The sequence below is a fragment of the Lissotriton vulgaris genome, chromosome 12 (assembly GCF_964263255.1).
Source record: "Lissotriton vulgaris chromosome 12, aLisVul1.2, whole genome shotgun sequence".
Taxonomy (NCBI): Eukaryota; Metazoa; Chordata; class Amphibia; order Caudata; family Salamandridae; genus Lissotriton; species Lissotriton vulgaris.
In genome coordinates this window covers 171,970,066-171,997,643 of record NC_141700.1, presented here as the reverse complement: position 1 = coordinate 171,997,643, position 27,578 = coordinate 171,970,066, and the positions used below count along the sequence as shown (strand labels likewise).

The 27,578-nt window shown below is 45.8% G+C and overlaps 1 protein-coding gene and 1 pseudogene across 1 annotated transcript in view; one reads left to right on the top strand and one right to left on the bottom strand.

Moving 5' to 3' along the window:
• URI1 (URI1 prefoldin like chaperone) overlaps positions 1–27,578 on the bottom strand; it is a 466,682-nt gene that overhangs the window by 421,966 nt on the left and 17,138 nt on the right. The gene's annotated exons all lie outside the window — the stretch shown is intronic.
• LOC147673784 (insulin receptor substrate 2-like) overlaps positions 1–27,578 on the top strand; it is a 67,764-nt pseudogene that overhangs the window by 32,484 nt on the left and 7,702 nt on the right.

The window sequence follows — 27,578 nt, the reverse complement described above, 5'->3', positions numbered from 1 at the left end:
CTGCGCTCAGCCCCGCCCCCAGGGACTCTGAGAAGGGGGGACAGAACAACAAAGCCTCATTAAATGAATGGTCTTTTTAAAGACCTGTGGAGTACTCGGGTGCGGCCGCAGTAAAACAGACGGCAGAGCACAACAGCTGATCTTCGCCCACGCCAGCTATGAAAATCAGTGACACTCGGTTTAAACCGGGTCACCTGATTTTCATCCGGAGGTGTACAGTCGAGGAGAGTCGGTTTTAACCGAATTCCGGACAGGCTAATTATAATGAGTGAGTGCTAATTAAAACGACCAAACTGGACCCATAAATCAATTTATTCGGGGATCTGGCTGGTCAATTAAAAAAGAAATGGTTACCCACGAGCACTGTGGTTCCGTGGTTTACGAATTGGGTTCGATGGTTCCGAACCCGTTCAACGAAGATCGTCGGAAATGAATGATTTTGGTGTCAGCAGACCGCAAATGGCGAGTGTAGCTTGTCTGAGTGTTTTCGTATGAATCGATATAGGAGAACACTCTGTATTCGAGGATCTAGTTCGAACCTTCGGGTTCCATTTTGTATACGGCAGCCATTTTATGTGGTTGCCCTAACATAGGCCCGATGATTGTGGCTGAACGAGTCCTTGAGACACGTACGCCTTAGCTGACTCTTGAGTGACCTGGCCGAACTGACTCCTTGCCCGAGGCTGACCCCGCTGAGCCAGTTCCTTGTTCAACAGCTGGCCTGATAAAGATCAAAGAGCAGGACATGCCCGAGTTTATGGTACACTGCTCCCACCTTTCTATCTCCTCCCCAATCTGTTTTGCCTTTCCTTTACAACATAATCATTGATTTGGGTTGAAGGGTTTATGATGGGTTTGTCCGGCCTGATCGAACAGGAAATCAGGAATTTGCTTGGTCATTTTTGGTGGGCTGGACAACGGAAAATGGGATTGTCGTCATTCGCTACTTTTGAAATGTTATATTGTCATTGGTCAGTTTGTATGCACCGAATGTAAATTTGGAACTTGCCGGAGGCTTGATTTTTGGCATAAAAGACCATGCTCCGTTTATTGAATTTGTGCAGTCTCTGACGAACTACCCGTGTGTACTTCGTAGATCTCTGTTCCTGGTTGCAGCCAATAAACTTTGGTCTTTGACATCATCAAGAAGTATCCCGTGTCTCGGTTTGCCAAGACAGGGGAACTCGAAGGTATCGGGCGTTCTCCCTGACGCTACTGGGTTCTAAAACCCGGTCCTTCAGCACCCTAAGAAAATAATATTTTTTTCAAATCTTGCATTTCCAGTGACATGACCACCAAAGGCCCTGGTTTTTATATTAAAAACAGAGCTTTGGACTATATCGTTTCCCACTGAAAGGCAATATTTTTCTACATGTGTTTCCCATACAGGGCATGTCACTCAGTTTGGTGCTTACTTTTCTTTCATGTTAAAGAACAGTAGATGTTTCAGCACCCAGGCTAATGTGCTGCATAGCTAAATACATGTAAGGTCCAAAGGCGAGACCGATTGCATTGCAAATGCTTGGGGTTTTTTTTTTAGCTGGAGGATTTCTTTGTTCACACTGGTTACTTTGATTGCATTAGCTCAAAAACAAAAAGCACGCCACTGACGGCATCATTTAAAAAAAGAAATTTAACACACACAGTATTCACGCTTTATTTTTTGGGTGGGAAACACACTGGTTACTTTGCCGTGGCTCCAAAACAAAAGCACTCCGCTGAAGGCATGTATACATATTTTTTTTTTATTAAACACACAGCATTCACCTTTTATTTTTCTTAACAAAAAATGCACAGGGGGAGCGGATGCTGAGACCCCGAACAACACTTTGCCACTGGACGTGAAAGAGGTGGTGGCAAGAGACTAACTGCGGCTTTCCTCCCTCACTCGTAAACATCTGCCTCCTCTTCTGCGCTTCCTCCAGCCTCATTTGCTCCAGAGTAGCAGCTGGTCAGCCACTCGGTTCCCTACCCCACCCTGTCTCTACTCCCCTACCTGGACCCTGCAGGCAACAAAAACTAAACTCCCTTAAAAACCACACCCGAAAACACCGGCCAGGAAAGCAGACCAGCACTTCCCCACTCCCCACCTGGTGAAGCTCGGACTCCGGTGTCTTAGCATTGAGTCCCCTCCCAACGGAGCTAGTTCTCCCCCCAGAAATTCTGAATAGTTTCAGGGTTCTTCTCCTCATCCTGGACCCCTGCGGAGTAACCACAGCAATGCACTGCGAGAGACCACATTTACTCAAGCCTGGCCGGAGGAGGCATCTGCCACATAAAAACATGCTGTGCATGGTACTTTGTTGGGTGCTTAATCATTATCAGCAGGAGTGCAGTGCGTGATAAGGAGTTGGGGGGTCGGCACATTTCTTAAAATTGGATCATAGTTGTATTTTATTGTTATCCTATAGTTGGAACAACTTATTCTGCACGCAACTTCTAAGTCACATACAGGTAGATTCAATGAGCAACTGAATTTGGCTACAGGATGAGAAGTTGTTTAATAGATCAGTCATTGAGGATTGTTTATCTTTGGGTAAATATCGCAATATCCCTTGGTTAAGATATGTGGCTGATTGTTTCTTAGAAATATTTAATTTAAATGTACTGACTGACCCGGGTGCCGCTTCTATGATCCCAAAAGCCGAGCTGAAAGCAACATTTATGGAGCATCAGGCGGGGACACGGGGGTCAGTAAATGGCTCCCTGTCCACAGTCATGTTCTTTAGTAAATATAAAATCAATGAAGGTTTTCCCAGATATCCAAGTTTGGTGACAAGACCATCCCACAAGTTTGTGCTAACAAGAATGAGGTTTGGAGTAGCACATCATTTAGTGGCCCAGCCGAGTATTAAGAAACATCCAACAGGGCCGTGCCAGTGTGACGGCATCACCAAACAAAGCACCTTGCACTTTTTATTGATCTGCAAATTGTATATGAATTTTAGGATAGCTTACTTGAAGCCCCCGTTTATTAACCATGGTGTATGTACAGTGAACCAGGCAATGAGTCTGTTATTCAATTTGGAAACTGCCGATATCTGTTTTTTTACTGCTACATTTTTAAATCAGTCTATTAGGGCACGTAAAAGTATGTTATTTTAAGAATCCGGTTTTTAATTCTTGATTTTAATCATGTTTTACCTGTTTCTATCATGGTCATCTTGTATGTACCGAATAAAGCTTTATGAATTGAATTGAATTGAGTAACTGACTAGATGGTGTTTCCAGGCAAGTGACATCTAATCACTAAGAGGAAAAGGGTCTTTAATGCATGGGAAAAAAACTGGAATTCCAGCCTGTGAAAATCCAATTCAACTGTTTGCGCCACCGGCAAGAGATGATCAAGCAAGAGAATTTATGGTAGACGCTTTCTAAAGGCAGCTGAAACACGGTTATATGCTGTCAGAATGTTAAACTATTCTGTGTTTCAGTCCATTTTCACATGATGTTTACTTGTTTTTCGAAGTTTTCTATATAGCCTGAACTCGACCAGAAGGTATTGGAGCATTTTAGAAGAGCAACACTTACATTATACAAGGTCAAGTTCATTTTGTTTTAGGCATACGTATTTGGTGCCTTTGATATGACGCAGGAGGTGAGCAGAACAGGCTGTTAGAGGGGGAGGCGGCAATTCAGAGTTCTCCCCCCCCCCCAAACCACCAGATACTGCCAATTGCTCCGCGGTGGGGACGGGAGGCCCCGGGAGATGGGCGTGCCCTGCCTAGGGGGATGCAAGTGCTCCAAGAATACGTGGGGCCCTGGGGCGGAGGTGTGAGGTACTTGCGAGTCCTCCCTTTCTCCAGCCTAGCTAAGATTTGCTCCACCTCTGGAGTTGAACGGAGCTCTCCCTTCCCTTCCCCCCCCCCCCCCACCCTGTGGGGAATATGAGAGGACTCCGGAACTATGTGAGCCTGATCGGGAGAGGGTGCAAGTACCCACAGGAGTGAGTCCCTGAATCGGAGGGAGATTGGGGTTGGCCCTGTGAGGAACTGGCTCCCTGGGAACTGGGCAAAGCTCGTCTCGCCGGACCTCGTGGCTGATCTCCGTGCACCTGGAGCCCTGTGCCTGTGAACCCCATGGAGCATCTGACTGGGAGTGGGGAGGCTTGGAGTTCGCGAAAGCACTAGAAGGGCACCCCGCTAGCAATGGATCACAAGACAACACCAAGAGAGCAATCCTTTCTCCAGCTCTGGACCCCTGTGGTGGTGCTTCACATGTCGGATCCTTCTGTCCAGCAGGGGAGATCACAGTGGACTCCACTGCCCCAGGCCCTGCACAGAAGACAGGCCCACTCTTCGCACCTCTGGCAGCTACGGGGGACAAGAAATAAGTTCTCTCTCAGTGCCTGGCAAGACTGGCCTGATTCGCAGTTCTGGAGACCATCGTTAAACCACTGCTGCTGGTGGGGCGCTAGAGGTGGGGGGCCCCTGGGTGACAGACAGGGGCTCCCGGCCTTAGATGTTGGTCTTTGCCAAACTCTTGCCCGCTGGTGCCAGAGGTGGCTGCCCGTGTTCCTGTTGTCTTGTGGCCTGTCCCAAAGGACCCAGGGGAGTGACTCAGGCTCCTGTGCTCCTGCCTGGGCCCAGCTTTGGCTTTCTGAGACGGTTGGCTCTCCGGTCTGCTCCATGGAAGTTCCTCCCTAGTCCTAAACCCTTTGCTGCTCTCCCTCTTCAGGCCGTCCTTCCACGCAGACCTACACCTTGTCTGTGAATAGGTAAAAAAAAAAAAAGAATCAGTCACTTAAATTTGTGAAACAGAGAGGGGTCAAATGATAGACTGTCTTTGACTATGGCGGAGGACAGGGTGGACCCAGAGGATGGAGAGGGTCAGTCACCAAATCGTTCTTAGAATCTCTTCGCATTCCTCAGAGGAGATCGACAGGCTATGAAGGCATAGCTATCCACAAACCTCAGGGAGGTTCGCCCGGACTTGGAAGAGGTGGGTTACAGAGTTGCCGCCATGGGAGGACTGGGAATCAAGTAGTGAGGAGGAGATAGAGTGGCTACAACAGGAGGTCCTGCGCCTTTGGGAGCAACCCACAGACATTCATTCCCACAACTAAGATCTAGAAAATCTTTCCCACCTGAACATCATTTGCATTCGGGTGGTGCCAACTCAAACCGAGGTCACGGATCTCAAAGACTATGATAAAGCTCTTTTCTAACGCATTCTGGCCCTCCCCGACGAGGCGACGCTGCAACATGATGGAGTACCACTGGGTAGGGGGGGGGTGGGCCCCAAGCTGGAGAGGGCCCCTCTCCCTGACATTTTGGTCTATGTCCATGACTTTCAACAAAGGAGGACATCCTGCATAAAGCCAGAGACTCACAGCTAGTCCAGTTTAGGGGTCACTCACCTCTACTGTACCAAGACTACTTGAAGATCATCCGACCAAAGCGCTGAGAGCTCCGCCCATCACCGAATATTTACACAAAGCAGGCATAGCATACTCCTGGGGTCAGCCCTTTAGGATTATCTTTTGCCTCGTTTGAACGCCAACTAAGATCCCTCAAAGAGGCCTGTTCAAAACTTGACATCACTGAACCACTGGATGAGCAGCGAAAGGTCAAACCACCCCAACAGCAAGACGCAGAGGAGATCTGGATGGTGATGGAAGCACTAAGGTGGCCCCCACAAGAGCGAAACAGGATTCAGAAACCATGGCCAAATAATGACAATCCATACTTTAAAACACTTTCTGGGGAGAACACCGACTCTGAAGTTTCATGAAGACAAAGTGACATCCTGGAATCGCTAATGATTGCCAGACAGGAGGGCTTCAAGATGGTGGGTTCAGAGAGGCCAACCAACCGCAAAGAAACCTTTTTGGATGTTCTATTCTTCTGGGTGTTGTAAACCCCCGAAGCGGCTACTGTACCAACTGGACTGTCCACGATTGGGCGACGCTCCACAAGCATTACTACTACTGTCTCTTTATGTTCCATTTAATGATTCTGTGGGTTTTTCCTATCTCTTTACTCCTCTTCCCCGACCAAATACGGTTTGCGCCCATAGAGGTGTTCCAGTAACTCTTTATTGCTTGCTCTGTCTGTAATTTCAATAGGGCCTCGGAGTCAGGAGTGCCACACGCACTCTCAATCCCTGACCCATGAGCTGAGAATTATGAATAATCAGCCTTAATGTCCGGGGCTTATAGGAACTTAGTGAAGCGCACAGCAGTGCTGTCTCTCCTGGAGCAATCTGGCAGGGACATATGCTTGCTCCAGGAGAACCAGCTGCTACCCAAAGACACCTCCCGCATGCACTCCTGGTGGTTTACCGCCTGATTTGCTACTCTGGCACCTCAAAGAAGAACGGGATAGCAAACGAATATACACGATTGCGGAAACTAAGGTGCACCTGCTTGTGGTTAGAACACAATGGGGTGCCTTTAACTTCACCCTGGACAATATATACGCTACGAATGAGCAGTAGGAACCCTTTATTTTGAACGCTCTAGCAACAGACCTCTCTACCCCAGAAGCAGCCATCCTGATGGGGAAGGGGGTAGTAAATCTGGTAATGGACTCCACTCTAGATCACTCCAGCCAACGCTCCTCTGAAATGGGACCCTTAATGTCTGACTGCCTCCAATGGCTGGCAGACGGAGAGCTATGTGATATCTAGCGTCACCTCCACCCCTCTTCTAGGGACTATACCTTTTATTCAGCGACACACAAGTCATACACCCGCATTGATCACTCCCTCATGTACCCTGTCCTTGCTGTTTACGTCAGACAGGTGAGCATAGAACCCGATCATTTTCAGACCACGCCCTAATCTCTTTGACCCTGCGTCCCAATATCTCCCAGCCCCATGCTTCACACGGACGACTCCGCGATGCGCTGCTGCAATCCGCCTCCACGGTCGAAGCTGTGCAAATGGCATTAGTGGATTACCACCGCAACAATGACATCAGGAGACCTCCCCCATCGCCGATTTGGAAGGCTTTAAAGCTAGTGGTGAGGGGCGAATTTATCACCCTCTTGGCAGCCGAGAAATGGGTCCGTTGGGAGAAGCACCAGCAACTAGAACAGAAGGTCTGAGAGTTAGAGTCCATCCATAAATGTACAGGCGCCCCAATGGTCTGGCGAGAACTAGACAACGTTGGCTCTCCCAAGGCGCCTTGATCTCGATAGGGCGGAGTATGCCCTTTTGCGCCGCAAGCATAAATTCTACTTGAGCAGTGACTGCTGTGGACGCATATGGCTCATAGGCTCCGCAATAAAATCCTCTCCACCTCTGTGAGCTTTATTCGAATGGCTCGAGGGGAAGAGGTCCACATGGATGCAAAAATAGACTTTTAGAGCTTTCTGTATTCAGACTTGGACAGCCCCAAAGGAGACGCGAGAGGGTTCCCTTTTGACACGCTTACAGTCAGGAATCGCGTCCCAGCTAGACCAACTATACAGGGGTCTCCAACCTTTTGTGTAGTGAGAGCTACTTCTGGTCAGTGAAAATCATCGTGAGCTACCAAACTCCAAGCAACTCGCACATTTTTCAGAGAGACCTCCCACGCCCAGTTTCATTGCCATTAAGGTTAAAAAACCTATTTTCTTGAGAGCCCACTATAATGTGGTTTGAACGCAAGACCTAAAGTTCCCTAGAAATACTGAAAGGATTGACTTTGGATTTGTGTTGTGTTGTCAAACCACTTTACAAAATTTCACAATAATAGCTTCAAAATCAAGACCTTTTAATAGCTGTCACTGAAATAATCATTGTAATGCAGCTCAATTAACAAACAAACAGGAAAAGCAATCCTACCTTCAGTGTGGAACTGTAGGATGACCTCTAAAGCTGTGTAATCTGGTAGCTTGGCGGGGGCAGTTCCAAATCACTTAATCTCCCAGTGCCTAACAAAAAGTAATTTGTCCGTTTGTAATGTAACTGGTGCTCATGTAAAGCGCTATGATAACTTCGGTTCTAGTTTGCGCTATAAAACTGCACACAAAAAGAAAATGACACAATTCCCCTTGAAAAGTATATTCCCCAGGGCCCAGCCTGAAGAACATCACTGCTGTTCAAGACAAGCTGGCATACTATTGCAGCCATACAGGAAGATGATGGGTACTGGGCAGCGTGTGTGAGCCTTGGCTTCTGGCCAATAGGTGGGAATGTATTAAATAGGTAGGGTCATGACATGCCACATTACTGACATGTGGGCTGTACGTTAAGAAGACTCACAGACACAACAGTGAGACAACAAAATAAAGCATACGCCACAATAGTGACACAACACAAGGCATGAAAGAGGAGGCTACTGCTTGTCGGAATGGGGAAGAAAAGAGGCCCGGGCACCAAATTAGAAGTGCATGTCTGAGGCTTAATCCTATCCTGTGTGGAAAGTGTAGGTGTGTAAAAACATGAGATGGTGAGAAAAGGTGTTAGGACAGGCTCTACTACTGAACACACATGAGAATGCAACAATTGTCCCATGAGACTCACTTATCACAGTACATCTCATACTTTCGAGGTACACAACGTCGTAATGGAATCATTGATCACTTATCAAATAATTCCAAAAATGAAAACAGAACAATTCTCTCTTAGTTTCCACAAATAACTAACTTACTAGGAACGCAGTGCAATATGTAATGATAATGCAGATGACACACTGCTCAAACGGTGGACTTATACAAAAATGACACTGTACAAAGGCCCACGTTGTTTGTAAGATGATCTGAAACAAACATGATAATTAGATAGTAAATTAAATAGCGCTACACACAAGGACACTTTCAGTTTTTATGGCTCTTTTTTTCCATTTAAGGTACAGGGAGATTAAGTGATTTGGCCAGAATCACAGGATGTCGGAAAGTAGAAAGATGCATGTGCCCAGCCCGGAGAGCTTGCTCAACCCCTGCCACCAGAGCCCGACAGTGAGGGTGCACAGCTCTTCGGTGCCCTCCCAATGAAAGACAGAAAGTCTGCCGCTATCAAAGCTCTTCCATTTCTGCCCAGTGCTCTGACGCCCGTTTCAAGGAGCAGGGGAATGTTGAAGCGAGCGAGGGAGCGGAAGGACAGGATTAAAGGGTTGGTCGGACAATCATATATATTCGTACAGCCAGCGTCTCATCCCCGGCTTGCACAAACACAAACATATCCCTTGGACATGTTCTCTGACCTTGGATGCTCGGAGTGCAGGCGGGTGGATTACATAGGTTTGTGAGGCTGAAGAGGCAGGATTCAAGCCTATATGTGTTGCTTTGCTAGTTTGCTGTATTGCCCAGTCCCGGAATCTTGTGAAGATTATTAGAAGCAAACGCAGGGAGACAGCCTTAGGTCGTCGCTAACAGAGATTCGCTGTGGGGCTGGGCTCACCTGGGTAGGGTCTGCCTATAGGTGGCTGGAACGCACGGTGCCAGTCACAACCCCGGATCTCCAAGTACAGGCACATAACCACAATGCAAATGACTGTACAGATCTGCTAGCTACGTTACCGGAATAGTGCAAACTGGTGTGTCTTAGCCACGGTACATCAGAGGACTTGGAAAGAAGATGACCGACCGCTTCTCTATCTCTCAGTAAAAGACCCTGCATGCTGGATGGAGGCTTACACATGACGGCATGCACTATTGCAGGGTCTTTAGCAGGCTTGGCCTTTAGTGTCGTATTTCAAGACTCCATGCCGGATGTGCGCCCATGGCTTACCTGCTGCTCTGGGATTTTATTTATGCGTTTTTCTATAGCGCGGACTTTACCCGAAGGTGTCAGAGCGCTTCACAATAGGAACATAACTGATACATGAAAATATTACAAGTGAACAAATTACAAAAGCAAAAGTTACATTACATGAGATAACGCATTGGCGGTGAACAGAGACCCTCACAGTTAAAAGAGAAAGCGTGCCACCTTCTGTTGTGGAAGGACACGCATGGGGACTGCAGGTGGGGGGAGGGACTAACTGGGCACCTGCTGTCATGGCCTGCATCCCGGCTGAGCCCTCCCGCTCCTATCCTCTTACAAATAAATAAAAGAAAAAAGTAGTTGGCTTGGGAGACGAGACGCGCTAGTGGCTAATTAGGTAACTGCGGAATTAAGTTAAAATAATTCTGATCCAGGCTGTCCCCCTTGACCCCGCATCGTGTGATCCTCGGCAATTTTCTTGCCATTAGCTCCCTCCGATATGTACGCCAGCCTTCCTGCTGCTCATTGGGCATTCTCAAGCGGAAAAGAAAGCTGCAGGCCCAACACCTGAAATCACCAATGGCAGAATACGGAGCTGTACAGTATTTTTTATTCTTTTTTCAATTTTATATAGCACAAACTTGAGGGCGGAAGCCGCCTGCCGTTTTTTTTTTTGCTCCCCGTCTATTGAACACCGGCACTTTCACTTTAAGAAGGGAGATGCGAGAAGGGATCAGACTGCGGGAGAGGGGGAGGCGGGGGGGGGGGCAGGGACACGGGAAAAACATGCTGTGAGCTGCTGACATACCCGTGCAGGATCCCGCATTCTACCTTCCACTGAGGATCGAGGGAAATTAGGTGGCAGGCTGTGCTGCTGAAAAAAGGCAGACGGAGCGGGTCACAGCAGTTCTCTACTGCTTGCGCGACCGGCATCTCTGCCCATCCACCTGCTCTACCCTGCCCGCCTGCTGCAGCTACGACGCACCCTTCCTTCGCAGCCCAAACAAGCCCAAACAACACTGAAGGGCTACTAAATTGAGCAGGAAGCAGCGCGAGCTACTCAGAGGGTCTCTGCGAGCTACCGGTAGCTCGCGATCGACCGGTTGGAGACACCTTCTCTACACATATTAGTTACTAATATGTGTAGAGAAGGTGACTGCAGCTATCTCTCACCTCAAACCTTCAAAAGTGCCAGGGCCGGATGAACTGAACGCCCAATTTTATAAAATCTTCTGTCAAGAGTTAGACCCTCTTTTAACCTGACTTTTTAACAAATTTTCTGACTCTGGCACCCTGACAGAGAGTATGCTGGAGGCATCCATCTCGGTGATACTCAAGCCATCTAAAGACCCTGGGGACTGCGGGTCGTATAGACCCAATTCTTTCCTCAATATAGATGCCAAACTTTTCGCCGGGATCCTAGCCTCCTGACTGAACCCAATTATGCCAGGTGTGGTCAATCCTGACCACTCCAGTTCCATCCCACGAGGCAATGTGGGGACAATACTAAACTGCTTTTGCATCTCATTGAAATCATCCAGCGACCGCAAAAGGAGGCTCTTTCCTTTCCATTGATACAGAGAAGGTGTTTGACCTCGTTCAGTGGCCAACTTGCTTGACACCCTCCATCAGTTTTGGGTTTGGGGATAAATTAATCAAATGGATATGCTGTATCTACAGCACTCCCTGGGCTCCCATCCGGATCAATGTGACTTCATCCTCCAGGTCTTCTATAGCGCATGGGGCCTACAGGGATGTCCATTATCTTGCTTCTTTTTGAGCTGTACATGGTGGAACCTATGGCACAGAGAGTCAGGACAATCTGCAAATCTCCAGCTTCTGATTTGGCGCGGACAGCCACACCATCAGCCTGTATTCTGAATGACATTATCTTATTTTTTTCGGACCAGATGACCTTGCTACCATCATTGCTCAATGAGTTACGACTATTCAGTGAGGTGTCAGGGTTTAAAGTCAATCTCCCAAAAAATCCCAGATTCTGAAACTCTCAGTCACCTCTCTGCATGAGATCGCCCTGCGAGCAGGGTTCCCATTCATGTGGGCAAAAGAGACCATACCATATTTGGGTATTAAGCTAGCTCCCATGCTGGCGAAGATACTGGTGGTTAATTACTGGGCCCTCCTTGACCAGACGAACAAGAAATTATCCATGTGGAGCTGTCTGCGACTGGTCTGCATGGGCCAAATTTAAAATGACAGTGCTCCTGCGCATACTTTTTATCTTCCTGACTATCCCACTGAATACATCACCCTCGGAGTTGAGCACCTTACAAGTCACCATCAACCGGTTCATCTGGAATGGCAGGAAGCAGTGGCTCCACCATAAACAACGGTCTCATACAAAAAGAGACAACGAGGCCTGGGGCTCCACGTCATCACAAGTTACTTTCAAGTCACTCAACTTTTGCTACATTGTAGAGTTGAATCGTACCCTCTCGAAAAACAGTGGTCTTTTATGGAACAGATGGTCGCTGGTGTTAATATATGGAGAAGCGTTTGGCTGCATTGCAAGCATTGGGCCTGGGGGGGCTTTATTCATTCCTGGTGACCACCACAACACTTAAAATATGGGACTCGGTAGCCCTTAAACAGGGGCTGATGACGTTTCCCTTCCCAATTACGCCAATTATTTAAAACCCCGACTACCCTCCACGGTATAACTCAGATTTGTTTGCCAATGGTGTGAAAAGGGCTGTAACGGGTCGGCTTGCTTTTTGACCCTTCTGGAGTATTCCCGTTTGGCTAGCTCAAGCAGGATTACGCTCTTCTTTCGTCAGACGTGTTCCATTACTTGCAGATGAGACACTGGGTGACTTTCCTGAGCTACAAACCTGGTTTCCCCGCCCCCCCCCACCCCCCAACATTGAGAAATGGCTGGTCCGTAAAGATAGTGATAAGCACCTCATAACGGATCTATATACTCTACTCTCTGACAGTGGCTCAGTTTCTAAATAGAAGGGCCAATCACACTGGGAGGGTGGAACTTGGGCGCTCCCTCACCACCAAAGAATGGAATAATATTTTCTACAGGGTACATCACACTGTACACAACATGAGCAGTAAGGAGTCGACCTATAAGTTAGCCTCCTACTGGTATCTCACACCTGCATGTATCCATAAATGGAATAAGGGGCGTTCAAAGGAACGTTGGTGGGGCTGTGAGCAGACGGGCTCTCTTCTTCACCTCTTGTGGCACTGTCCCACATTGGCTAGATTCTGGAAGCAGGTCTTGAATGACATTTACTTAGCCTTTGATACTGCCATACCCAGATACCCTGCCTATATTACCCTAAGGCTATCCAATCACCTGACCTTTCCGATCAACCAGGGGTAGGCAAATGGCTTTAGCATTAAGCGCAGCACACCAAGTAATCCTCTCGCACTGGGGGACAGAAAATCCCGGAGCATGTCTCTTGGTTGCACAAATTATGGTTTACCCTAGCAATGGAGCATATGTCATTCACGGTTGAGGACAAGGTGACTGCCTATCCAGACAGAAAGCACAAAGAGGTGCTAGAAACCAGGATAAAGTCGACCACTGATGGAGGTTTTCAAGAAGAAAAAAAAGGAAGTAAGAAAAACAAGTGTTGGCAAAGCCATTACGTCTCGGCTACGCATGAGCTATGGGCTTCGTCAAAGTGTTTTAGCCATCTTGTACACCAGAGTCGCTGCTGTTTAGCATTGCTTAAGTTTAGTGGCTTAGAGGAGAGTAGTCTGGCGTGGTGTAGTGTCAGCGTGGCGTAGATGATGTATAAAATGAAGTTGAGTTGAGGAGAAAGATTTGAGTGTTGTGGTACAGAGTGGAGTAAAGTGACGTAGAGGGGAGAAAAGTGACGTAGAGTGGAAAAGCAGAGGGTCATATCGTTGAATGGGACAGAGTGGAGTTGTGTAAAGTGTTGTAGAGTGGAGTAGCGTAGAGGGGAGGAGCGTAAAGTAGAATGGAGCGGAGTATTGTGGAGTGGATTAGCATAGTGTTGAGTGTTGTCTAATGGAGCGTTGTGAGTAGAGTGGAGCGTTGTGAGTAGAGTGTCTTGGAGTGGTGTGGCGTGGCATAATGTGTACTATGCACGGTGTGGTAAGACTGCCATTACAAACACATTTTCAATTGAAATTACCATTACATTTGCAAATACAGCTTTACTGATAAACCTATAGAGTGCACAAATGATGATGTGTGGAACTGGCATCACTAGTGTAATGATTTGATCACATTAAATATTTGCTTCCACCACATTTCAGAATTACAAAAACAAATGATTTTGTACATTCCTAATTCGGATTATTCTTAAATATTTTCACTTTTCATTTATGTACATCTAAAGTTTATTGTATGATCGGAAATAACTTGTTTCCCTACCCCCAGTAGCCAGCAAGATTGTCACATAATTCCTCTCACCTTGCAGACAGCAAAAGAAAAGTAAACACAAAGCTCCCTTGGATGACAAAGCCTGACATTTGACCTCTCTGAAAACCCAGCAAATGTGACAAGATAAGAACAAAATATTAAAGATATGTTTACAGAAGGGGAGCACTCATGGAAGAATACAAGGAGCAATAGTATACAGGCCATGCTTCACGGGAGGGAAAAAGACTACTGAACAGTTAAAACAAATAAAGCCAGCAAATAGAAAGCAAGCAAATGTGAGCAACAAACCAAAAAGCCAATGGTAAGCAACAGGGGCAAATGCATTCCCAGAAAAGCTTTCAGAATGCTCCTAAAAAGTATTTTCGCACTCAAACAGCCGTGCCCTCTGGTAGGCTTCAACCTACAAAGAGGCCGGCAAGATGACGTTTAGACCCATTGCAAGATATTGATCTATAAAGAAGGCTCAATAAAGGTCCCCTTTTTCACCAAACCACTGATACTCTAATGTTTCTCTGCAACACCTTAAGCACCTAATCCTTCTAACTCTACATCCCATACTTCACTCAGTTCATCCTTCCATTCGCTACCCCTACATAGGTGCAGATACTAGTGTCCTGCTGCACCCACACCAGAGCCACTCATCATTCACACCTCTACTGAGAAACAATTATTCATAAGATTGAAACATGCATGTAGATTGATTTAGTTTCAGTAACGCTCCAAACCCATTCATGAAATGTTAACCCCAACTAATGTATTTGACAAAACCTAAAAAAATAAACGGTTCAGACAGGTTTTTAACAGAATTCACCACAGAATGGGCTCGAACAAAACACATTTTTGACAGATCTTGTGCCCTTTCTCACTGGGCTCCAACCTCTCCTACTATCGAGCTGTACTTTCTGTCAAACACACCGAAGTAACCAAAATAACAAAAAAACTTATAATAAATAAAAACCTTACATCACACTCCAGGTGCTAGAAGACGTATGGGAATTTCAGGTTACAAATATCAGGTACTCTTTCTGACATATTTGTATGCATGTTTCTCCAAGCTAACAATTAAACTGAGGGGGGGCGGGGGGGGGGGCATCTAGTACAGAGTTCAAGAAGCAGATGTTTAAATAAGTGTCTTACAGAAGTGAACGGTATTTTCTGTACATTTATAAATTTATTCTTAGTTCTGTTAATGTTGGGGGCGACTTGTCTGCCACACAGACTTAACTACAATACTTCCTATTGAATTTTTCACATTTCTTTAAATAAGCCACATGTAAAAAGAGATTCTATTTAAAGTTATCCTTGCGATACACTGTTCCTGTTTTAGTAACGCAAACGTGGTCCTGAGACATTTCAGCACAGCATTTTGAGAGTCACGCAATAAAGCAGAGCTTAATCATACAACTACTTGACAAACATTTCTTTTGACTTTTGTAGACAAAAGCAATTTCTAAAAAGCTTCACTGAGATGCGAGAAGAATAAATCAGAAACCATTTCTCTACTAGTAACCGTGTATTACTCATGTCTTGGGTGTAAATCATTTATTTTATTTTTAGAAGTAGGGCAAGCTTACTGATCAAGATAAATGTTTTACCACCTTCTTCCCCTCTTCCTCAGGAGAGCAGTTCTTACTACCAGAAATTCATGAGAAAGGGACAAGTAAGCCTAAAGAAAGATCCAAGTAATCACAGAAACTGCTCTACTAAATGCTACTGGCTCACACACAATATGACTGTTTACTAGTAGACTGTCACGTGGAATGAGTTAATCCATAAGTGACAGGTTGGAGACACAGTAAGAATGCAGAAATGGTGAACTGAGTAAACAGGATTTCAAAGAGTGCATGATCTTTAACTGCAAAACAAGTTTTCAAAAACAAAAGAAAAAAAGGTAATCCCAAAAAATAAAAAGATCAATGTGAAGAAAGGAAACTCCTTTGGATCACTAGATCTATGCTAGAGAACCACTCTTGCTTTTCTGATAAGCTAACTATGCAAATTGTAGGTAGAATAAATATTATCACCATGTTCAAGAACTCAGGTGGGATGAAAAGTCCCGAAAGCTAGACTTCAAATTCTGTTAATTGCTTTCATATCTGAATATGTGCTGCAGGAGTATAAAAATTCAAGGACTCTTTTGCCGAGTCTCATGATGCTCTTGATCCTTTTCAACTTTCACTTCATCAGGGATCATGGTATTTTCTGCTGGTCCAACTTCTAAAAACCCTCATGACTGCCTGGGTAATTTAACAATAAGCCACTTCCTATAAACCGTTATATCATGGTCTTGGTCATTAGATCATTGTCCTGAAATGGCGCCTAAAGTTATTGGTTTTCGTACATCTCAAGTATTAAGCAGGCTCATAATGAGTCTCTTGATGGTAAAATGCTGCAATAAAATAGGAATTTGTTGCATATTTTGATCTTATGATCGTTTTAGATGTCTCAAATTGGTCTAACTTCCTGCGCCAGCCTGGTATGCCCTATGAATACTCCTTATGCCACTTGAGGAATAGTGTTTTGTGGACAGTAATTTGCATATATTGGTAATTTTATGACTGAACTGGTGGTTAGCTTGTGGGAAAGACTTATGCGGAATACAGTTGGTCTGAGTTAGTTCTAGTGGCAAGCCAATGATAAAGATTATCTACCTAAATGGCTCATTGGAAGAAGTTAAAGGAGGAGGCATTGGTCTAATTCAGATTATGAAAATTTACAACAAACGCAGTAGGCCTGACATATACTTTGTGAAGATAATATGTTAAAACCAAGAGACTTTTAAAGGTGAATTGCTCTTAGTGTGTTAAAACCTGTAGACAGGGGAACTTACACCCACAATGGGGTTCTGTCAGTCGCTGGCCCTTGCCTGGCTCCATTTCGACACCAGTTGGCCTTTAATAGACAACTTACATATTCTAAATGACCCCCCCAAGAGAAAAGTAATAGAGCAACCTTAAAACACATGTGGGTAAAATACCCTCATGCAGAAGAGGATAGGAATCAGAAAGCTAAACAGGAAGACTTAGAACTCCAGATCTTTCAGGACCTGCTGCAGTGACTTTACAGAAATAGAGACATTTTAAGCAACTGACTGATCTCTTGGGGGCGGGGGGGGGGGGGGGGGGTGTCAAGTATTTCCAGGCTATCTTTTCCACCTCATGTTCACTTGGGGAGGCAAAATGAATGAGATCAAGCTGCTCATGAGTAGAGGCGAAAGAACTATTGTGACCAAGACCATCTGATGGCCACTTTTACTTTTAACACAAGCTATTTTGCATTTTCATCAAAATTAGGCATTACAGGAGAATGAATTTCAATAAGCAAGTTAACACAGTCGGATCACAGCAATCGGCTATGTATACATTGCCATGGGTGTGCAATTTAGTCTCAGTGATGCCAAGAAGAGAATAAAACAAAGATTAAGTAAAGTAACCAACCCCTCAACCAGGATCCCAAAACAATCAAAATCTGATAACAAAGAACTGTCCTATCCAATGTCCGGGGGATGCATGTGTGTTAAAGCCCAGATACATGTTTAACATCCACTGGTGATGGAACTTCTACAGCACACGGTCACCCCGGGTGCAACTAGCGTTAGACCCATGTGGTTGGCCCCGCTTTGCCATAGTATCACATCAGAGATCTGAGCCTTATGTTTTAATGCCCTTCTATATTATATCCCATTCAATTCCATAGAGAAGGGCGTTTTACGCTGTCCCCTGTATTCCTCCTGCCTGAGGACTGAACCAAGGATGGAACTCTTCCTGCCAGTCCTTCATATTTGGGGCCAATGGAGATTCCAGCATAGCAGGGATTTCGCTGGTAGTAATGCTAGATTCATGAATCGCACTCCCTCCTTGGATCTTCTAGGTCTCAAGGGCAGCCCAAATACATAGTATTACAAGTTATCCCAACAGGCCTGCCCCATGACCATGTCTAATGCTCCCACTATTTCCGCCCAGCATTTAAATCAAGTCTTCCCCATGCACTCTGCAACTGCGACACATCGAGAATGCTGTGGGGTACACCTGGTTGATTTTGTACGGTTTCAAATATGCTCTGTGTAGTATGGCAAATTGAATTCATTTGAATGTTGAGTTGCAAGATACTTTATTGGGGCATTTTAGTATGCACGCCCACTCATTTTCTGAGAGTTCCCTAACCAAATCAGTCTGCCACCTAATTTCAAGGAAGCAAGTGGTGCCATGAGGTGTTCACCGAGTCCCTTGTACAGCCATCGCACCAAGTGCGGACTATACCCATTGTGTGCAATGCCCAGAGGAATTTATAGGCCAAAGGCTCCCGTCCGCCACCCAACATTTACCACAAATTGAAGGATAAGAGCATGAGTGAGGAATAGCGAGTCAGGGAGATTGAGTGTGTATAAAATCCTCGTGGGTCATTAGGGAGCCATCCACAAATAACTCCCCCACCGTAGTGACCCCACTTTGCTCCCAGGGTTCTAGTCTACAGCCCTCTAAGGTGCCCGAGGCAGTAGGGAGGCCTCGCAAGGGAATACTGGGTGCATAAGGCACCTGGACCAACGTATATTTCGTAGCTAGTTTCCAGTAATGTATGTGCGGGCAGCAAAAGGCAGTTAGAGCATAGCAATCTGTCTAATTGGCCAAACTCCAGCTGAGCCTCAGTATGGTCTATTTCAAACAGATTATGACCAGCTAGCCAGTATGCCAACCACAGCAGTTGCCTGGCACGCCAGCTGATGGCCACATTCCTGTACGTGATCCACCAGGGGAACGCTGAAGTAGAGTGGCCGCAGACCAACACAATTGAAGCCCTCTCAGGAGGGCACTAAGAAAGAAATGAGACCTAATCAACCGTCGATAGCCAGCAAGCCAGTAAGAAAACAACTGGGAAAAGCAAAGTGACAAAGGAGTGAGATAAGATTCCCAGAGCGGAGTGGGATTTCAGACGCTGATCTGGCTATGGACCAACAGGAAAGTTTCTGGAAAACAGTGTTGGTTTGCAATGAGTTTTGGAGTGTGGTGTCACCTGGAGATTAAGCTCACGCTCTTATTGAACTCTGGTGTGGGACGTTCACCTATGAAGGGGAACCGCTACCTTTGACAAGGTAGCGAACGGAGGGATAGAGGAAGTAATCTTTTAAAACACTAAACTACCCGAAAATGCTAGATTTCTGAGTATGCAAAGTTTGGTCTTATCTTTATTTTTTCACACTAGGGATATTTGTGTAGGGGAGAGGGTGGGCCACTTGACCCATACTCATCTGTCATGTTCTATGGGGGGTACGCCCACCGAGTTGCAAGGAGGAACCAGCTTTCTAACCACCTGGTGCAAGCACTTGGTCAAAAAACCATTATGAATTAGGAATTCAGTTTGACTGCAAATCATACACAACCCACTGAACAATACTGTTTATTATAAAATCCTAACCTAGTCCATAATGAATGTTAATTACACATTATATGAAAAGTAATCCAGCGAATCATGAGAAATGAAAACTGCAAGAACATTCTAACATTGGAACTGAACTGATATTGTTCTAACACCCTCAAGCTTTTTCTAAGCAATGTGCTAAATTTTAGCTGTAGCAGTAAATAGCCAGCCTGCTCTGAAGTTTCAGAGATGGTTCGCAGAGCATACTTGTGTTTTCATTAAGAAATAGCAAGCAGGTTATTACCTATCACAGCTTGTTTGGGGCTGGAAAGTAAACAGAGAATCACTGAAGGTAGCTGGTCGCCATATTGGTAAAAGCTGGTAGCCATATTGAGGAAAAGCAACTTGTTGGATGGAAAAAGTTTGAAGTACTTAGAAATCCACTGAGGTGTCATAGAGACATGACACCTCAGCGAGTTATATAAATATATATACGCCCAAATACAAGACAGGACTCCTATCTAAAATCTAAAAGTCACTGGGTAACTCATGGAGGGGACAAATGATGAAGTGAAAAAGTGGGGGAGACGTTACCTAGCCTGGAACCATGGCCTTCGTAGATAAAACTGGAGTTCACACCACAGGATGTTTGTGAAGGACTTTAAGTGTCTCCTAGTACAGTGGGGCATTGAAGACCAAGTTACTTATCTTCAGTAATGCCTTATCTGGTAGACACTATCTAGCCACAAATTCCTTACCTTAGAATATCCCCAGGTGTCAGACTGGATCCAGAAGATATTCATGCACTACTCCAGCATGCTGGTAGGTGGCGTGGCACTGTTCTGCATGGACTGCGCCAGAAGTGACGCGTGCAGTACCTATATAGGCGCCACCTCAGCACACTGACATAAGTTACTTTCACAGCTTTCTACCCTTACACCTTAACCAGTTCGTACAGCGAGGAGGATGTAGGGTCAGTAAGAAACCTGAAGCTAGACAGGGTCTCTACCAGATAAGGAGTTACCAAAGGTAATTAACGTGTTGATCTGATAGATTCTTCTAGCCACAGATTCCTTACCTTAGAATAGATAACTAAGCAATACCTCCCCAGAGGTGGGTCTGCATGCCGAATTAGATCAGGAATTCCTGCATGACCAAATGGGCGAAGTGCCCGTCACGACGGACATGACTGTCTAGGTAGTAATGTTTTTGTGAACCTGTGCATTAATTCCCACATTGCCGCCCAACAGGTGTCCATGAGAGGAACATGTGCGCTTATGCAGTGGTCACAGCCTTGGCTATGATGCAGTGGGCTTGCAAGCCCTCAGTGGGCTGTTTCTTGGCCAGTGCATAGCAGATCTTAATACACAGGACAATCCATTGTGAAATGGTCCATTTTGCACAGCATTCCCTTTTTTGGCTCCGACATAGCCCACAAAGAGGTGATCATCCACCCGTAACTCTTTTGTGGAATCCAAGGGCCCCGCAGGGGTCCTAACCTAGCTCTACATTATTTAATGCTTACATCACTCCTTTGATTAGGTTGGCCGCTCTTTTAGGTTCTTGGTTGTATCTTACGCTGATGACATCCAAGTTGTGGTAGGAGTATCCACTGACCCCAATGAGGCTGCCAAAGATTTTAGATCTTGTATGCTGATGAGTCACCTGGATGCGGAAGAACTTTTTAAAAATGAATTCCGATAAGACGAAGGTGCTATTATTTGGCAAGGACAATTCTATCTGGAACTCTTCTTAATAGCAGTCAAGCGTTGGAACCCTCCCCTGTCCAGTTCAAAAGGCCAAAAAAAGTCATCTTGGACTCTAACCTTACCTTCCTCACCCACTCTAAACAGGTTACTTCTTATTGTTTACGGATGCTAAAAATCCTAAAGAAAATGTTACCTTTTATTCCTATATACCTTAGAAAATCTGTCATACTAGCTCCTGTCATTTCCAAGATAGAAGACTGCAATGCCCTCTTTGTAGGAGCTCAGGCCCGAATTCTGATCAAGCTACAAACCATTCAAAATGTGGCTGCCAGAATGCTTAAAAACCTACCCAAATTCTGTTCAGCATCCAAAGCAATCAGCGACCTGCATTGGTTGCCTGTTAGGGCAAGAATCAAGTTCAAAGCCTATAAGGCATTGCATCAAGTCAGGTCATGCTTTCTACATCCACTCTTAAACACTGCACGCACCTGCGTACCCTTTGATCTGTTACCGCCAGGCAGGTCTGTGCACCTAGAATAACAAGAATTTGCAATGCAATAGATCTCGCATTAGGAAAGTTTGAGCTATTGGTATTGTAAATTGCACATTTTGTATTTATGTTTTGTTTTTGAAAATAGCAAAATTAATTGCTGTGTCATTTACAATGCCAATAGTTATACTTTCGCAAATGTGACACCTATAGCATTTGTAATGCAATATGTGTTGTATTTACGTGTCTTACATGTATTGATATTACAAATGACAATGGCTTTTAATTTTTTTTCCAATAATTAATACTTAAATAAAAGTTATTGTAATTCATATTGGCAGTAGCTTAAAGTTTTGTAAATAACTTTTGTGAAGATTGTGTTCAGTGTATTTAATTATGACAAAAATCCAAGAACAGAAGTGAAATATTAACATATTTTTGTTACATTTGTAATAAAGCTTGAAACATTGAGAAAACATATTTGAACCAGGTGTTAAATGGTTGCACAGATTGATGCTGTGGTGACACTGAGTGATGTTGTGATGGCGAACGAGTGATGCTGTGGCGTTCAGTGATGCTGTGGTAGCGCATAGTGATGTTGTGGTGCCCTTGAGTGATGCTGTGGTGGTGCGGAGTGATGCTGTATGCTATGTTTTGTTTTGCTATCCTATGTTTTGTTATGCTATGTTTTGCTATCCTATGCTTTGAATTGTTATGCTATGCTATGCTGTGTTTTGTTATGCTATGCTATGTTTTGTTATGCGATGCTGTTTTGCTATCCTATGCTTTGAATTGTTATGCTATGCTGTGTTTTGTTATGCTATGCTATGTTTTGTTATGCTATGCTTTGTTATGCTATGCTATGTTTTGTTATGCTATGCTATGTTTTGTTATGCTATGCTATGTTTTGTTGTCTTTTTCTATGCTATACTTTGTTTTGCTATGCTATGCTTTGTTGTGTTTGGTATGCTATGTTTTGCTATGCTATTATATGTTTTGTTGTTTTTTGTTATGCTATGTTTTGTTGTGTTTTGCTGTTTTGGTTTGCTATGTGTTGTTGTGTTTTGTTATGCTATGTTTTGTTATGTAATGCTATGTTTTGTTATGCTATGCTTTGTTTTGCTATCCTATGCTTTGTTTTGCTATCTTATGCTTTGTTTTGTTATGCTATGCTAGGTTTTGTTTTGTTATCCTAGGCTTTGTTTTGTTATCCTAGGCTTTGTTTTGTTATGCTATGCTTAGTTTTGCTATACTATGCTTTGTTTTGTTACGCTATGCTATGTTTTGTTGTGTTGTGTTGTGTTTTGTTCTGCTATGCTATGTTATGCTTTGCTAAGCTTTGTTATGCTATGCTGTGTTTTGTTATGTTATGCTATGTTTTGTTGTGTTTTGTTATGCAATGCTATGTTTTGCTATGCTTTGCAATGCTAGGTTTTGTTATGTATGCTACATTTTGTTGTGTTTTGTTATGCTATGCTTTGTTGTGTTTTGCTGTTTTGTTATGCTATGTTTTGTTATGCTATGCTATGTTTTGTTCTGCTATGTTGTGTTGTGTTTTGTTATGCTATGCTATGTTTTGTTATACTATGCTATATTTTGTTTTGCTATGCTTTGTTATGTTATGCTATGTTTTGTTGTGTTTTGTTATGCTATGTTGTGTTTTGCTATTCTATCTTTTGTTTTGCTATGTTCCGTTTTGCTAGCCTATGCTTTGTTTTGTTATGCTATGCTATGTGTTGCTATCCTATGCTTTTCTTTTGTTATGCTGTGTTTTGTTATGCTATGCTATGTTTTGTTATGCTATGCTCGTGAGGGTGTGTGAGTGTGTGTGAGGGTGAGTGAGGGGATGTGAGGGAGTGTGAGTGAGGGGATGTGAGGGTGAGGGTGTGTGAGTGAGGGTGTGAGGGTGAGGGGGAGGGTGGGTGAGGGTGAGGGGGTGTGAGGGTGAGAGGGTGTGTGAGGGTGAGGGGGTGTGAGGGGGTGTGAGGGTGAGGGTGTTGAGGGTGTGAGTGAAGGGGTGTGAGTGAGGGGGTGGGTGTGAGGGTGTGGGTGTGAGGGTGAGAGGGTGTGAGGGTGAGGATGAGGGGGTGTGAGGGTGAGGATGAGGGGGTGTGAGGGTGAGGATGAGGGGGTGTGAGGGTGAGGATGAGGGGGTGTGAGGGCGAGTGAGAGTGAGGGGGTGTGAGGGTGAGGAGGTGTGTGAGGGTGAGGGGGGTGAAGGAGGGTGAGGGTGTGTGGGGTTGTGAGGGGGTGAGGGTGACTGAGGGTGAGAGAGGGTGAGTGAGGGTGAGAAGGTGAGTGATGATGAGAGGGTGTTGAGGATGAGAGGGTGTTGAGGGTGAGGGGGGTGAGGGTATGAGGATGAGGGTGTGAGGGTGAGTGAGGGGGTGTGAGGGTGAGGAGGTATGCGAGGATGAGGGGGTGAGAGGGTGTGGGGTGAGGGTGAAGGGGTGTGAGGGTGAGGGTGTGTGGGGGAGTAAGGGGGTGAGGGTGAGTGGATGAGTGAGGGTGAGAGGATGAGTGAGGGTGAGAGGATGAGTGAGGGTGAGGGGGGTGAGGGTGTGAGGGGGGTGAGGGTGGGTGACGGTGTGTGAGGGTGAGTGAGGGTGTGTGAGGGTGTAGGAGGGTGAGATGGGGTGAGGGTGAGATGGGGGTGAGGGTGAGTGAGGGGTGAGGGTGAGTGAGGGGTGAGGGTGAGTGAGGGGTGAGGTTGAGTGAGGGGTGAGGGGGGGTGAGGGTGAGTGAGGGGTGAGGGTGAGTGAGGGGTGAGTGAGGGGTGAGGGTGAGTGAGGGGGTGAGGGTGAGTGAGGGGGTGAGGGTGAGTGAGGGGGTGAGGGGGGGTGAGGGTGGGTGAGGGGTGAGGGTGGGTGAGGGTGAGTGAGGGGTGAGGGTGAGTGAGGGGTGAGGGTGAGTGAGGGGTGAGGGTGAGTGAGGGGTGAGGGTGAGTGAGGGGTGAGGGTGAGTGAGGGGTGAGTGAGGGGGTGGGAGGGTGAGTGAGGGGGGTGGGAGGGTGAGTGAGGGGTGGGAGGGTGAGTGAGGGGGTGGGAGGGTGAGTGAGGGGGTGGGAGGGTGAGTGAGGGGGTGGGAGGGTGAGTGAGGGGGTGGGAGGGTGAGTGAGGGGGTGGGAGGGTGAGTGAGGGGGTGGGAGGGTGGGTAAGGGTGTGAGCGTGAGTGAGGGTGTGTGAAGGTGAGAGGGTGTGTGGGTGTGTGAGGGTGAGGAGGGGTGAGGGTGAGGGTCCGAAGTACATGGTGGCAGGGCAGACATCCTAAGACAGAGAGAAGAGACTGTGTGGTGACTGCGTTGGTAAGATACTGATGTGTAGTGGTATTCTCCAGACATGGCTTTATTTTTCCAGCAGTCTTTCAATGGCATGAAACCACCTTTGGGGTGATGCAGTCTCCCAACTAGAGACACCTGGTGATATTCTTCCTAAAATGTGTGATGGGTAAACTGGCTTGCAACTTAGCCCAAGGTCACACATGGTGTCAGCGTGAGCTACTCAGTTCATAAACTTCTACAGCCCCAGGCACTACCCCCTCTCGAGGTGACTACAGGAAAACAAACGAGAAAAAAATTAAATTACTCATCTCGGCCACTACCAGCAGAACACACTGATATCTATGCCCAGCAATATTTGGAGAGAGGTTGTGGCGTAAGACCCTGAGCAGCTGACTTTGGAACTAGGGAACCCAGTTCAAGACTTGATGTCAGTCCTCCCCATGCCTACAAAAAAAACCAAGTTAAAGTAGCTGTTTCGTCAAGAAGCAGGTAGACATCAAGTTACCCTAAATTAAGAACCAACAAAAATCTGTTTTTTTCTAGCACACCAAGACTATCTGCCCCAAATGTTTACAAGCTTCCTTTTGCCTGGGCGAGTGGCACATACAGCAAGGCTCTTCCTGTGCATTCTGGTAATGGTAGTCTCCTCCATTAATAATGGGAACAGCAATAAAACGAGTATTAGAACGCAACGAAAATGCTTGGGTGGATAAATTCCCTGAGAAGGATAGGCTAATGGAAGGAAAAGCACTACCAGTAAGCAGGCCTTGGGAGAAGAGAGGAAGTCTGCCAGGGAGACTGAAAGATTACAGCAAGGAGACGGAAAAGTGAGACAATGCGAGGCCAACTGCAGGGAGCATGCTGTTGTTGACCCTTGAGCAGTTAAGGGCGTTGCATATGTTACTGCAGGGGAAACAAGCAAAAGCTTTAACGAAACATGCTACAAGTAAACACCAAGCTCTTTCTAAAACGAATTAAACAAAATAACCCAGTGCAACTATATACTGCTTTGGGCAAAATGTATTTTCAAATATAATTAGAAGTAGAAATAATTCTGTCTGTGTATGAGGTGGAACGATTCTAGAACAATGGCAGCACTGAAAATAACAAGCAGAGATGGACAGGAGGGGGTGGGGCGGGCGGGCCGCACGGGGAGATGAAGTGCAATACAGAACCAGCCCATAAGTTAAACAAGTGGGAGGGATTTGGTGCATGGAATTGGTGACCTCGGAACACGTCTGACATCTAATCTCAGTATTTAACTGCTCCAAAAATGTGTAGAGATAAGAGCCCAAGACGATCAGGAAACAAAGAAATGCTGGGTGTGTTTTTACACTTAAGCCATCAGCTGTGCGCGAGCTGATGCAAACGAAAACAAGCTCTTGGCATTGCTGTGGGGAGGGGGGAAGGAGAAATGCGAGTCATGGCTGCCAGGCCGTGAAGTGTGAAGCAGTGGGCGGGGAAGCAGATCCCTTTGAAGCTGCTGGGCAGAAATGCGAGTCACGGTCTGGCGGCCGTGAAGTGTGAAGCAGTGGGCGGGGAGGCAGGAGCAAGCAAATGGTAAGTGGAGCGTTTGAAGAGCAAGGCAGGGGGATAGAAGCGCGTTCAAGAGCACGTGCACTTCTACAAATCCTCAGCTTTCTGGTTTGACCGCAATAGGTCTCTCTACGAGACCTAAAAAGATAGCAACGGGGGGGGGGGTCTCTTATTCCTCCTCCAAGTGGTGGAACTCCCTCTTGTCTCATCTCAGGGAGCAGTCCAATCTCTTAATATTTTGGAAGGATCTGAAAACCTTATCTTTTCCGCAACTCACCTCAATAGTTATCTTGGTTGGCTAACAACCTGCAAGTCTCTTCTGGATTGTTCTAAATAGGGTATAATGACACTAGTGCCAAGACACCTTACGGTAATAGCTCACTTTAAAAAACACAAAGTAGAACAACAGTGTTCTTATTGGGTCAAGACAGTGGAGTATCTCCTAATCTTTGGAGGAATGAAGTGGAGCAAATAAGGAGGTTTTGAGGTGCCAGATTGACTTCACCCCTAGGGTTGCTTGATTGGGGTTAATAGAGGAGTTGGGAGGGCTTAGGTTGCAATGCACCTTTATTGAAGACAGTGTTGCTACTTTTGGCCAGATGAGATATAGCTCTCAAATGTGGAGCCCCAAATCCCCAGTCTGTGGCAGAGTGGAGGAGGGGGTGGATTGGCGTGTGCAGCTGGAGCAATCTATTTACGAAGTAAGGGGCTACCCCTGCAAACATGAGAAGATCTTGGGAGGCTTGTGGGATTACCATGAGCTGTGTGTGATAATGTAATGCTTGTCCTGATCTACTGACTTGACGGAATAGAAGCGAGGTTGCTGGTCATGTTATTGTTGTGGAAAGTAACAAACATTTATGAAGCACAATCTAGGCAGAATTGCAAATCCCTACACAACAGAGATATGATGAAACTGCTTTTCCCTCCATCCTACCCACAGTCATAGCCTCCCCCACACTCTTCCTAAGGACTCTCATTAACACACAGGTAACTTCAGATGCTCATTTCAGCAAGTGACATTATCCAATTCCAAAAAGGAAAAAAACGTGAGACCTATTGCATTTGCACACACACAGAGCCACACAGCCCCACACACAAAAAGAGCCCCACACACACACAGAGCCCCACATACACAGACACACAGAGCCCCCCCCCACACACACAGCGCCCCCCCCACACACACAC